The 12,410-nt window shown below is 50.0% G+C and overlaps 1 protein-coding gene across 2 annotated transcripts in view; it reads left to right on the top strand.

Annotated features, from left to right (window-relative positions):
- Positions 1–12,410, top strand: part of SCOC (short coiled-coil protein) — a 107,826-nt gene that overhangs the window by 87,237 nt on the left and 8,179 nt on the right. Inside the window, exon 1 of one of the 2 annotated variants that reach the window (XM_075614950.1) lies at positions 11,766–11,984. The exons of the other annotated variant lie outside the window; for it this stretch is intronic. The gene's annotated coding sequence lies outside the window, so the exon portion shown is untranslated. Of the gene's footprint in view, positions 1–11,765; positions 11,985–12,410 lie in introns of those variants that run through there. 2 annotated transcript variants of the gene reach the window in all.

Below are 12,410 nucleotides of genomic sequence, written 5' to 3'. Positions count from 1 at the left end.
GTGGTTTTCCGTCTCTCTCACTCCTCAGTGAAAGAGGTGTCTTTACCCTCTCCCACCTGGGAGTGGGGTGTGTGTTATTCTATCCTGGACCAGGGACCTGGTTCCAGGCTTTCCCTCCCTCAGGGGAGTGGGAGCAGCTACACCATACTCCACCAGGGAGTGTGAGAGATTGGGATAGACCTTTGGGGCCTCAAGCCCTGGGGGTTGAGTCCAGGGCCACAGAGAATGTATTGTAAGGCATGCTGTGAACAGACTGAGGGGGTATTACCATGGCTGGTATTTCCTACCTCGCTTCATGGCTGAAGATGCTCAGTGCTATCCTGCCCAGGAAAGAGGTGATGCATCTGGGTTGGGTTGTAAGCAGAGATATACCCTGTTACTGTGATGAAAAGTGTTCAATAAAGATCCAGTTATGCTTTTAAACTCCTGCATGAGGCTGCAGTCTGTCAGGGGGAGGGAAAGAAGTATTCTGCGGTGACTGCTCCTATTTCTAACAGGCCCATTGGAATTGGAGGTGCTGCACCACGAAGATGAGAGCTACGGATCACCAAAAACCTGTCCTGTTCATCCCCAACTAACATCGGCGGAAGCTCAGGGCCTTCTGTATTCCTGCAGGTGAGCACCACAACACAGTGTAACAGTGAGATCTCCATTAGGGTGGGAGAAGACCGGTTACACATACATTATTTGTAATTCAACAACTTGCTACATTATTGGTAGGGGTGAATACTTCTGCAAACCACTGTTATGTATAAATAAAAACATGGTTTCTGGTGCTGGTAATCATTTCGTCGGCCCTTAGGGCCCTATCTACTTGTGTGTGTCGCCATTTTTGTTATATATATGCAGCAGTGTCCCCCCTTACCTGCCCACAGGAGGGAGAGCTGCCTCTGCATCGCCCCTGCATTGCACCGTCGAATCGGGATAAGTTGCGGTGGCTATCTTGGAATGGCTCTGCATGTAAGGAGCTGAGCAACAACTCCCAGAAGCCTCATGTTTGGTCACATAGGCTGCCCCAGCCAAATGGGAGTGAGCGGCCATTTTGGAGATCCAGATCTCCTCTGCATGACTGAAGACAGCATGGGCAGTTCTGACGGAGGCAGCAAGGAGGAAGGTAGTGTTCAGGGAGCAGTCGGCTTCTTAGACTAGGCCAGACCTTGCCCCCTAGGCCCCAGATAGCCCCTGCACTGTGAGCGAAGTATTGTAGGGAATGCCCCAGGTAGGGACTCTCCCATTAGAGCTGCAGCAGCACAACTGCGCCGTGGACGGATGTCCACACGCCGGACAGCGGCCTGGAACCAGAGTTGCACGTGGCAGCAGATAAAAGGAATCCTTAGGCTGGAGACTTCCCCGCGGACCGCGCCCTGGTTAAGGTGTGAGGAGAGTTGTGTTGGAGGCCTGGCTGCGTGGGATTTGATTTATCCTCCTCTCATTATCCCCTGGTCGGGCCCGTGACCAGGAAGGTACCAACGTGCACCTACACATCACAGGGGGGTCGTGCTACCTCACACTTTGGTGGGATTGCTTGTGCAGACACAGGGGTTATAGGTGCCCTAGGCACCCTCAGTACTTTGGGGGAACCACACAGGGTGTTGTGTTATTGGTGTACAGTAGGGCCCCGCTTTTCGGCAGCCCGCTTTTCGGCGTTCCGCTCATACAGTGGTACCGGGAAGGGGGCCCCCATGTCTGCACATACGTTGATCGGGGGCTGCCTAGGTCGCGCATGTGCAGAACGGGGGGGTGGAGATCGCACATGCGCAGTACGGTTGTCGCGCTTGCACAGAACGGAGGTTGCGCATGTGCAGAAGGGAAAATTGCCGGTCTGCGCATACGCAGATGCCAGAAATCTTTGTTCTGCTTTGCAGCGATTTTCGCTTTGCGGCGGAACCATGGAACAGAACCCGCCGCATTACCGGACCTGCCTGTATTGTATTGTTGTGATATATGCTATATACTGTTACAGTAAAACAGAGTTATATATATATATATATATATATATATATATATCTATCTGGTGTGATATTGTTTTTACTGATTGTATTGGGTCCTATGAGGAGTTATCCTGCCAACGCTGAGATCCCTCATAGGTGGAGGCCCTGCACTAAGAGCGAGTGTGCTTATCCCAGGCTCCCAGAAGCTAAGGCCTCCTGTGAGCATATACAGGTAGGTACTAGCAGCACGCGTAATCGCCCGCGGTTTCCCTGAGGCGTGGGGAAAGAGGGTTACAAACTGAGAGGGTTTTATTAAGATAAGGCTGAGCAGGTTTTTATTAAAATAAGAAGTTTATCTATTGAGGGTCAGAGATATGACAAGTGTGAGAAAAAACACCGTTATAGGTTTCACTCTAACACCCCAAATAAACTTTGCACATTTTAATAAAGAATAGAAAAGTATAGGTTATTAAAGCTGGTATGTTTTCAAATGTTATATACTGTGTCCATGAAACAAAGCAGGGTCTTCCCTCTCCTAGCCACCTGGGTGTTTGTGCCGGTGGGTCTAACCCTTGGTCCTAGATGAAAGGGACACCAGATGGCTAGAGGTGTGAACCATTTATTAGCAAGAACGGCTAAGTGAGGCACCCACATCCTCAGCTCAAAGGGTCCATGTGGCCTAGCCCAGACAGAGTAGAGCCTCGCACCGTTGGGGGCAAAGGGGCAGAGAAGAATATTTTTCCGGACCCTGGGAACACTCAGGTGTTTGGGAAACCCCGTCTGCTCGCCTCAAATTGGTTGCTAGGGGATTTGCTAAGGTTTTTTTTTATTGGGCTGCAGGGTTTCTGGGAATGAATACCAGAGGTTTTAAAAACTCTGACCTAGCTCAGATTTGGCAGATTCCCCAGAGATTCATAAGAGAGGGGTTTCCCAGTGATTCAAAGGGATTCAATGCTTGTGCCAAGATTCCGGAAGTCCAATTTCCCATAAGGGCAAGAACGGGTCGGGTCGGACCCAGAGATGCCTTGCTGCGATTGCAAGGAAAAAGGCTGCAGGACTTTTTAAACCGGAATGTTTTCTCTAAGTCCCCACTTCCGCACTGGACTGTTTTAAAGACTTTATTTCAACTAGGAAAGTCAGTATGTCAACCCCAGACCCCCAGTAAGTGTATCTTTTTCTGTCTATTGTAATTCAATGTGTGTTTGCCTGTTTCTATGCAATAAATTACAATTTATTTGACTTATTGGCTTTGCTCAATGATAAGATCCCGGTATAAAGGTGTATTTTGCCTGGTCTCCCTTGAAAACCACCTGAAAAACTCTGGTCCCATGGACCTAGTCTGTATGGACTTTCTATGTATCGAACAAGACTTGAGGGGTATCAGGAATGTTCTTGTGATAATGGATCATTATACCCGGTACGCCAACACGTTCCCCACCAAGGACCAAAAAGCCTTCACGGTAGCTAAGATACTGTGGGAGAAGTACTTCGGACATTACAGGCTACTCAATCGCATGCACTCTGATCAAGGGAGGGACATTGAGAGCAAGCTGATCAAAGAGCGCCTGAAGCTGCTTAATATCGAGAAGTCTCGCACGACTCCCTACCATCCTGAAGTAGATGCCCTTCCAGAGTGCTTCAACCGGACCCTAGTGGACATGTTAGGCACACTACGGGACTCTGAGGCCGGTTGGAGCAAGCATGTAGAGCATTTTGTATATGCCTACAATTGCACGAGGCATGAGTCCACTGGGTTCACACCATACATTATGATGTTCGGAAGAGAGGCCAGACTACCAGTGGATAGCCGGCTAGAGTGTCCACCGACAGGGTACCAAACATGACCCACTATAAGTATGTAACAAGACTTCAAGATAACCTCCATAGAGCGTATTACTTGACGGAAGAAGCCACCATTAAGCTGAATCGAAATAACAAACGGCGGTATGATTGTAAGGTACAATATCGGGAACTTCAGCCTGGAGACATGGTCATCCTGCGGAACATGGGAGTACCAGGGAAGCAAAAGTTAGCTGACCGATGGTGGAGTCACAGATGCCTGTGCTTCCCATCTACCACATCAAGGATTCGGAGGGCCGGGTAAAGGTTTGGCACCGAAATAATTTGCTTCCAATTCCTCAAGTAGGGGGAAGTGATACTGAACCATCGCCCATAATATCTTCAATGGAATAGGAAGATTTCAACAGGATCCTGGAAGCTTTAATGGAAGAGAACCAGGATCCAATGGAAGGTACTTCTTCAAATACAGCAGGGCCCCGGGAATACGGCGGGTTCCGTTCCAGGGGCCTGCCGTATAGTGAAAATCGCCGGAAAGTGGATCCGGCGATTTTCAGTGATTTTGCATGGACAGAACGGTGTTTTTCGCCGTTCTGCGCATGCGCGGCCTACGGTCTGCGCGCGCAGACAACGGTCTGCGCATGCGCACTGGGCACAACCGCCCGTTCTGCGCATGCGCAACTCTGATTCAAAGATGGCGGCCCCCTTCTCGGTGCCGCCGGATAAGCGGATCGCCGAAAAGCGGGGCCCTGCTGTACCAACAGAAACTGGTGGGAAGCACCAAGGGAAGAGTCGGGCAATGGTCCTGTCAGTCAGGTACCATTTCCAGTGGCCTCAACAAGTCGGCCTCTGGACCCAGAGTCACAGTTTTACACCCAAAAGAGACAATGTAACCAAGAGTCACACCTTATGAGAGGGCCAGGGCCTCAAGCCGATGGAAGCCTCTCCAACCAAGAATACGCTGGAGAAGAGACTCGTCAGAGTCAAAGAGTGAGAAGACCTCCAACAAGAGTGGTGTATGGTTTGTTAGGGGCACCCCATTATGAGTCTCAGCAGTTGTTTCGGAGCAAGTTTGCTTCTATAATGACGGTGCTCACTGAAATCTTCCATCTTGTTTAGATGCCTGTTGTACCGAGGTAAGTTATATGTATGATATGCATTTTTCATTATATAAAAGCCTGTATATTATCAACTCCAGCTTCCATCCCACTCATACAAAACAAGTTATCATACACAGCCAGGCTATAAGATACCACCGCATATGCTCTGACACTGAAGACAGAAACAGGCATCTCACAACCCTGACCGAATCGTTCAGACAGAAGGGATACAAACCAAAGACCATTGACAAAACTATTACATCTGCAATAAAAGCCCCACGAGAACACATGCTACAATACAGACAGAAAGAACCTACCACACGCATACCACTAGTGACCACATACAACCCTACCCTAGAGGGTATACGAAAAATAATCAAAGATCTGCAACCCATGCTGACAGAGGATGCGACATTAAAAGAAATCTTTCCCAAACCTCCCATTCTTGCATTCCGACAACCACCAAATCTCAAACAGAAATTAGTCAGCAGAAAACTTCACAATGATTTTAAAGACATGGATAATCGCACAAAACCGTGCAACAACAAACGCTGCAAACTCTGCAAACATATTTGCCAAGATCCCACAGCCACTCACAACCATAGAACATTCAATGTTAAAGGATCATACAGCTGCACATCCAGGAATATAGTGTATATGATTCAATGCAACAAATGTGACCAAGATTGCTACATTGGGGAAACCAGACAAAAACTACAAGGAAGAATGAATATGCACAGACACTCTATACTCCATCACGAAGAAGGAAGATACAGCTCACCTGTGGGACATCACTTCTCACAACCAGATCATTCCATAAATGATCTAAAAATCAAAATCCTCAATGGAATGTTTAAAAGCACCCAAGAACGGAAAACATTTGAACTCAGAATGATAAGACTCTTTGACACCAAAACCAAAGGACTTAATGCGGACATGGGTTTTCTCACACCCTATCAAAATTGCTTGTAATTATCCTGCTTCCCTCTATTCTTATCCACACTTTCTCTCTCCCCCACAGTATCCCTCCCCCTCCCCACCTTTCTTTGACACTGTCCCCTGGCTTCAAACACATTTAACACCCTACCTAATCTACAGTAAATATCTGGGTTTTTTTCCCTCTCTGTACATTGTTTTAGCCATTGAATCCTTTGTATATCAGTATTGCTTGATCTGAAGAAGAGAGGATAACTCTCGAAAGCTTGTCCTATGACATAAATTGTTAGTCCAATAAAAAAGGTATCACCTAATACTCAAGAACTTATATATATATTTATATATGTAACGGATTTTCTGGCCTAGCCTGACCCACCCAATCTCGCATTGGCCCCTGTGGTCTAACCAGTCCCCATTACAGTGTAGTGTCTGGTGGTGCACCTGTTGGCAACAGGACTCCTGAGTCTCCCGCATGATGTTGTGTGGGGATTGCCAACCCAGACAGGCAGCTGAGGTAGTGTGCTTGAGTCCTACCTATATCCAGTGCAGCGCCTCCACCTCATCAGGATCCCAGCGTCCGCTTGTGGATGGTCCTGGTGAGGAACTCCTCTGTGGTGCACCCCTCTGTGTAATCACTCCACACTTACACACGAGGGTATGAGTTAACAAGATCATCTTTATTGACTTGCGGCGGGCCAGCTGCCCCTCACAGCGGTTGTACTCAGCCGCTCATGTTCACCGCACTTCCCTTTGAAAGGTGTCCTTTCCCAAATTGGTGGATTCCCTATCTCCCCTTAGGGAGATATTCCCTGTGCCAGGTCCCTGGTCACAGTCTTATGAGCTGTCTCCTCCCAAGTCTGTACTCCGACTTGCTCCTTGTCTCATATCTACTACCAACTCTACTGAACTCCACTGATGATCTAACTTTTTGAGCAGTGCTGTGCCTTATGTATCCTCTGGGGGCTGGCACAACTCTGACATCACTAATCATGGAGTCAGAGCATGTGACCACTCCCATACATACATAGGGCACCTCACCAGGGTGTGAGGGCAAACCTCCATAATTACTGCTGGCATGCCCATAACTTACCAGGCCTTACTGTCAGCAGGAGAGATGACTGTAGCCATTTTACAGCATGGTTACATTCTCCCCCTGGTGAATCCCACCGTCCCTGGCTGGGACCTAAATTTGAAGTACCTTTCTTCAGGAAGCACTGTAAAATGAATGACACACATAATTAGTCACAACATTGACAGATTTCACAAACACATTGCGCCAAGCAAGCCCTGACCAGCAGCCACTAACTTACGCAACAGCCATCCTGTTCCCCCTAATAATAGTGACGAAGATCGGGTTTCTTAACTTCCCGACCCCCCATGTCCAGGACGGTCACACTATAATCGCGTGGCAACCCCCTTTCAGGTCGATACACCACTTTGTGTTTATAGACATTCCTGCCTATACTCCACACCCGCATAAGGTGCGCTATCCTCTCCTCAGCTCTGCTGCCCTTAATGGCACCCCCTTTATTGACCATATATTCCTCTATGGTCTCTCGCAACCATCTGTCCCTATTGTCCTCAATCTCCTGCATGAGGAGTTCTGGAACGTAGGGATATTCCAAGCCATGGGAATATTTGTATTTGGCGGTAATAGCCCTCTCAGCCCGGCTACACCTTGTTAAGTTTGCATTCCCTGCCTTCCCTGGCAACACCCATGACAGGGGCTCGTCTGGGTCTACGGGGTCTGTCAGTATAGTGGGACCCTTGGCCTTTATACTGCCGTGGCAGATTTGAAACCACCGCTCCTGCATCTCCTTTTGGTGTTTCTCCGGCGTCAATTCCCCTTTAGCCCACCAGTAGTCTACTACATCCTCCCTTTGTAGTAGGAACCGAGTGCGGTCCATCCATCCCACATAACCCTCGAATAATGGGGCCCACCACCGGGTCTCCCTAACCTTCTCGGGCTTGGATTCTAAGGATTCACCCTCCTCCGTGTCCCCCCAGGAAGACACCCCTGATGTCCCAGTAGATCGGGACTGAGGCCACCCCACTCTCTTGGGCCTTTCCTCTAACTTTACTATAGCCACGCTAGGGCTCCAACTAGACGTAGACGCCTCCCCCGAATAGCCTCCACCCACCGACGGACGTATAACTCGCCAGTCTCTCCCCAGTCCGTTCCTCACCGGTTCCCTGGGACCCTCCCGACATCCCCAAGCTGGACGTGGACCCACGGGAAAAGGTGACTGGGACAGGGGCTTTATCTAGGGCACGGGTTTGGGCGTAAGGACTGGCAAATGGTATCCGCGGGATTCCGACCCGCTCTCTACCCTTTGATTGTCCAGAATCACTGCGAGGACTCTCCGCAGGCTGAGCCTCACCCTTCTCGGCTCTCCTCGCAGCCTGCCAGCTCTTGGTTGTCACAGGTGATCGGAAAGCACTGCCCGATCGCCGAGGCGTCGCTGTCATCTCTCCGGTCGTTCCGCTACCTCCGCCGGAAGTGACGTCATCACCGGAACCGGATACTCCGCCATCTTGCGATGGATCCCCATGCGGGATCTCTTCCTCCACGACGACGTCCAGAAGTTCCGCTGCCTTCTCGTGCACCGCCTGGGCCTGACACCGCCTCTCCTCCACGGATGCCGTCACCGGAGCCTGGTAAGTACAAGGGCTGCTCTTACCGCTCTGCAGGGTGGGCGTGGATCGCCCGTTACCGCTGGACCCGCCGGTCCCAGGAATGGAAGGGCTCCGCCTCTCAGCCTTCCGCTCCACTGGCGACACCCGACTCCTCTCACCGATACTCCCGGTAAGTGGTACCTTCCTCCCGTTTTCTCCACAGGATACTGCCACAGGCCGGATCACTGCACCGGACGACACTCTGGGTTCCTCATCGGAGGAATCCGCTTCCATTCTGCTCGGGGTCACCGTTCATGGCGACCACCTTTTTGTCTCTCGGTCGGTACGCTGATCGACCGCTCCTTTCTCCTCGGGCTCGGCCTTAACAACCGGTCCCGATCCCCATTCTCCGGGATCCGCACCTTCTTTCCACAGTGCACCGGGGGACCCGGTGGACAGCCTAGCCGTATCCCCCGCGGGTTCGATAGTCTGGATGGGCACAAATGTAGGCATAGGCCACAAGTACTGTGTGCCACATTGCGGGCAGCGCGTCGCCATGCCCACGGTACCGCCGGGTAGCCTGCATTGTAGACAGAGGCACACCACAGTCTCGGTGCCCGCCACCTGAATCACCAGTAAGCCTCCTGGTACTGAATATGGCTGGGTAGATACCATGGCAGTCGCTTCTTGTGGACAGGCCATTGTCTTAGTAGGAGATACTTGCAGCAGCGGTCTGTTCTGTGAACTGGCTCCGCGTGACTGGCAAGCAGGGGTTGAATCACCAGCCACTCCCTTGACTAGCTCCACCCTCATCTGACAAAGCTGGAAACCACCCCCACTTGTAGCAATTATGGGCAGGTCCCACAGCTTAATAGGATGTCCTTTAATTGAGGCCGCACCTTTCACAGTCCTGGTGGGCGCGGCCACAGCTTTCGCGCCATTACTCCAAACAGGGTGGGGTTCTTTCTTTGGCGCCAATCCCGGCCAACTGTCTGCAACTTTTGCAACTGCAGAATTCTCTGCAACGAGCCCACGCGGTCTCCCTGGGAAGCGGGTGCCGCCATCTTGGTTTGCCTTTCCAATTACTTTAGCTACTTTTTGCATAGCGCTCACCGGCTGGCAAGCAGATCCTTCTTTTCCATCACACATAACGACAATGTCCTCAACACTGTCCTCCAGGGTAGTACCCTGCGGTCCTAGGCAGGACCAAAACGGTGCGGCCACAGCCTTAGCACCACTCCACAGCAGGCTCGTGAAAGTCATTTCCTTAGCTTGCCCTTCACCCGCACACACGCCATGTGCGCTCTCTCCATTAGCCTCCGTCCGCCATCTTGGACCTTCCGCACAGCGCGGATCCTCCATTCTAGCGGTCGCCATTCTTTCACTGTACTTAGAATTATTGTACATGGAGCTCCTCTCTGCGGGGCAGCTACCACACCGGTACAATAAAGATTACCTTGATGCACCACCTTGTGTACCTAATGTAGGCTGGACTCATGTATGCACTACCTCAGGCTAGGCTCACTCTATCTGTGTCTGCTGTATCTCCTTCCTCCCAGTCTGTGCTCCCTTCGGTAAGTGGTCTGGAATGGGCTAGAGTACTCTGGCTCTTCCATGCAGTACTTGGGCGTCTACCTACTGTTGGCTAGCCTAGTGCAGATCCTCTCCAGAATTCCTGACCACGTTAACAGGCTATCCCTTTAGGCATCCTACCAACTAGCATTGCCTCAAGGTGACTAGGACAGCTATAGCCCGGCTCCAAACCCCCAACTCCTTTCAGGCCCTAGGTCGTCCCTGCGAACTGACAAACTCCATCAGCCCCCTGACTACCCCTAGGTCCGTCCCAACACAGCACAAAGTGGCAGCAGACACTCTCCCTGTTTCCCAGTGTGCCTAGCAAAAGCCTGTCCTGTTGACAGGTATCTCAGCAGCGCCTCCAAATGTAACGGATTTTCTGGCCTAGCCTGACCCACCCAATCTCGCATTGGACCCTGTGGTCTAACCAGTCCCCATTACAGTGTAGTGTCTGGTGGTGCACCTGTTGGCAACAGGACTCCTGAGTCTCCCGCATGATGTTGTGTGGGGTTTGCCAACCCAGTAGGCAGCTGAGGTAGTGTGCTTGAGTCCTACCTATATCCAGTGCAGCGCCTCCACCTCATCAGGATCCCAGCGTCCGCTTGTGGATGGTCCTGGTGAGGAACTCCTCTGTGGTGCACCCCTCTGTGTAATCACTCCACACTTACACACGAGGGTATGAGTTAACAAGATCATCTTTATTGACTTGCGGCGGGCCAGCTGCCCCTCACAGCGGTTGTACTCAGCCGCTCATGTTCACCGCACTTCTCTTTGAAAGGTGTCCTTTCCCAAATTGGTGGATTCCCTATCTCCCCTTAGGGAGATATTCCCTGTGCCAGGTCCCTGGTCACAGTCTTATGAGCTGTCTCCTCCCAAGTCTGTACTCCGACTTGCTCCTTGTCTCATATCTACTACCAACTCTACTGAACTCCACTGATGATCTAACTTTTTGAGCAGTGCTGTGCCTTATGTATCCTCTGGTGGCTGGCACAACTCTGACATCACTAATCATGGAGTCAGAGCATGTGACCACTCCCATCCATACATAGGGCACCTCACCAGGGTGTGAGGGCAAACCTCCATAATTACTGCTGGCATGCCCATAACTTACCAGGCCTTACTGTCAGCAGGAGAGATGACTGTAATCCATTTTACAGCATGGTTACATATATATATATATATATAGTGATATTGTTTTTACTGATTGTATTGGGTCCTATGAGGAGTCATCCCGCCAACGCTGGGATCCCTCATAGGTGGAGGCCCTGCACTAAGAGCGAGAGTGCTCACCCCAGGCTCCCAGAAGCTAAGGTCTCCTGTGAGCGTACAAGTACTAACAGCACACGTAATTGCCCACGGTTTCCATTAGGCGTAGGGAAAGGGGGTTACATATACATATCTTAGTGTCTTGGCTATATCCGAGTCTGGTTCAATCTATATCAGTGTTCTGGTTATTATACATAGATGAGTGCAGAAACTATTTTACCATAATATACACATGTATAATTCCAGCCCCCATGCATTACCCCGGCCTTAAAGAATATCAGAGATTTCCTATTGTTGTGGCTACATGTGACACCCCTGCCTATGTATGCCTGCACCCGGATGTCTTCGTGTTGTGGAAGCACCAGGTGACAGTAACACTAATACACCCCTCCCTGCGTTCTACTCCGGTTACCTCCTCCCTTCTTACGTCACAATGACACAGGGCGCTCCCGCCCACTCACGCATCTGCTTATTGCCCCGCCCCTCGCCATTCTCCTCCTGGCTAGATGGTGACGCGGCGTCTGCCGGTTGAGCGCGTCCATAGTCGGTGGTGTGCCACCGCCCATCCACCCACCGTGCCAGGCCCTGCTGTGACGTCAGCGCGCAGAGCGCAGGGCGCGCGCACGTACCGTTGCGTGGTGTCGCAGAGGAGGGTCTTGGAGAGCTGTGCCTGAGCGAGGGGTGTATATATATTTATATACATAACATATACTGTATATCTATATATCACACCGCATCTCTAATATACTCTACTCACGTGCAGGTGAGAGCAGAGGTCAATAATGATGTGAATATATTCATTCATTGTCTATCTGAGGATTATAATAATTATATATAGTGATGTGGTAACTATGTCATGTTTAATATGATCTGTATTTTGCACATTAATGATACTGATTCTGGGTATTAGTATTTTTTGTAGTTGTTACACTGTATTGTTGTTTTGGATACTATGCTGTAATTGTATTATTTATATATCATCCTGCTCGTTTGATATGATGATACGTAATCTACACCCCTAATATAATTATATTATTACAATATTACAGCACTGAAGCAGATATATAGTACATATGTAATAAACCATATTTATCTGTATTGTATTAGATTATACAATCTACCATGGTCAAATATTGGGGCTGTTGATATGTCCATATGGAAAATGCTTTATTATCCAAGTAGATATAAT

The sequence above is a fragment of the Ascaphus truei genome, chromosome 1 (genome assembly GCF_040206685.1).
Source record: "Ascaphus truei isolate aAscTru1 chromosome 1, aAscTru1.hap1, whole genome shotgun sequence".
Taxonomy (NCBI): domain Eukaryota; kingdom Metazoa; phylum Chordata; class Amphibia; order Anura; family Ascaphidae; genus Ascaphus; species Ascaphus truei.
This window is presented reverse-complemented; position numbering and strand designations above follow the sequence as displayed.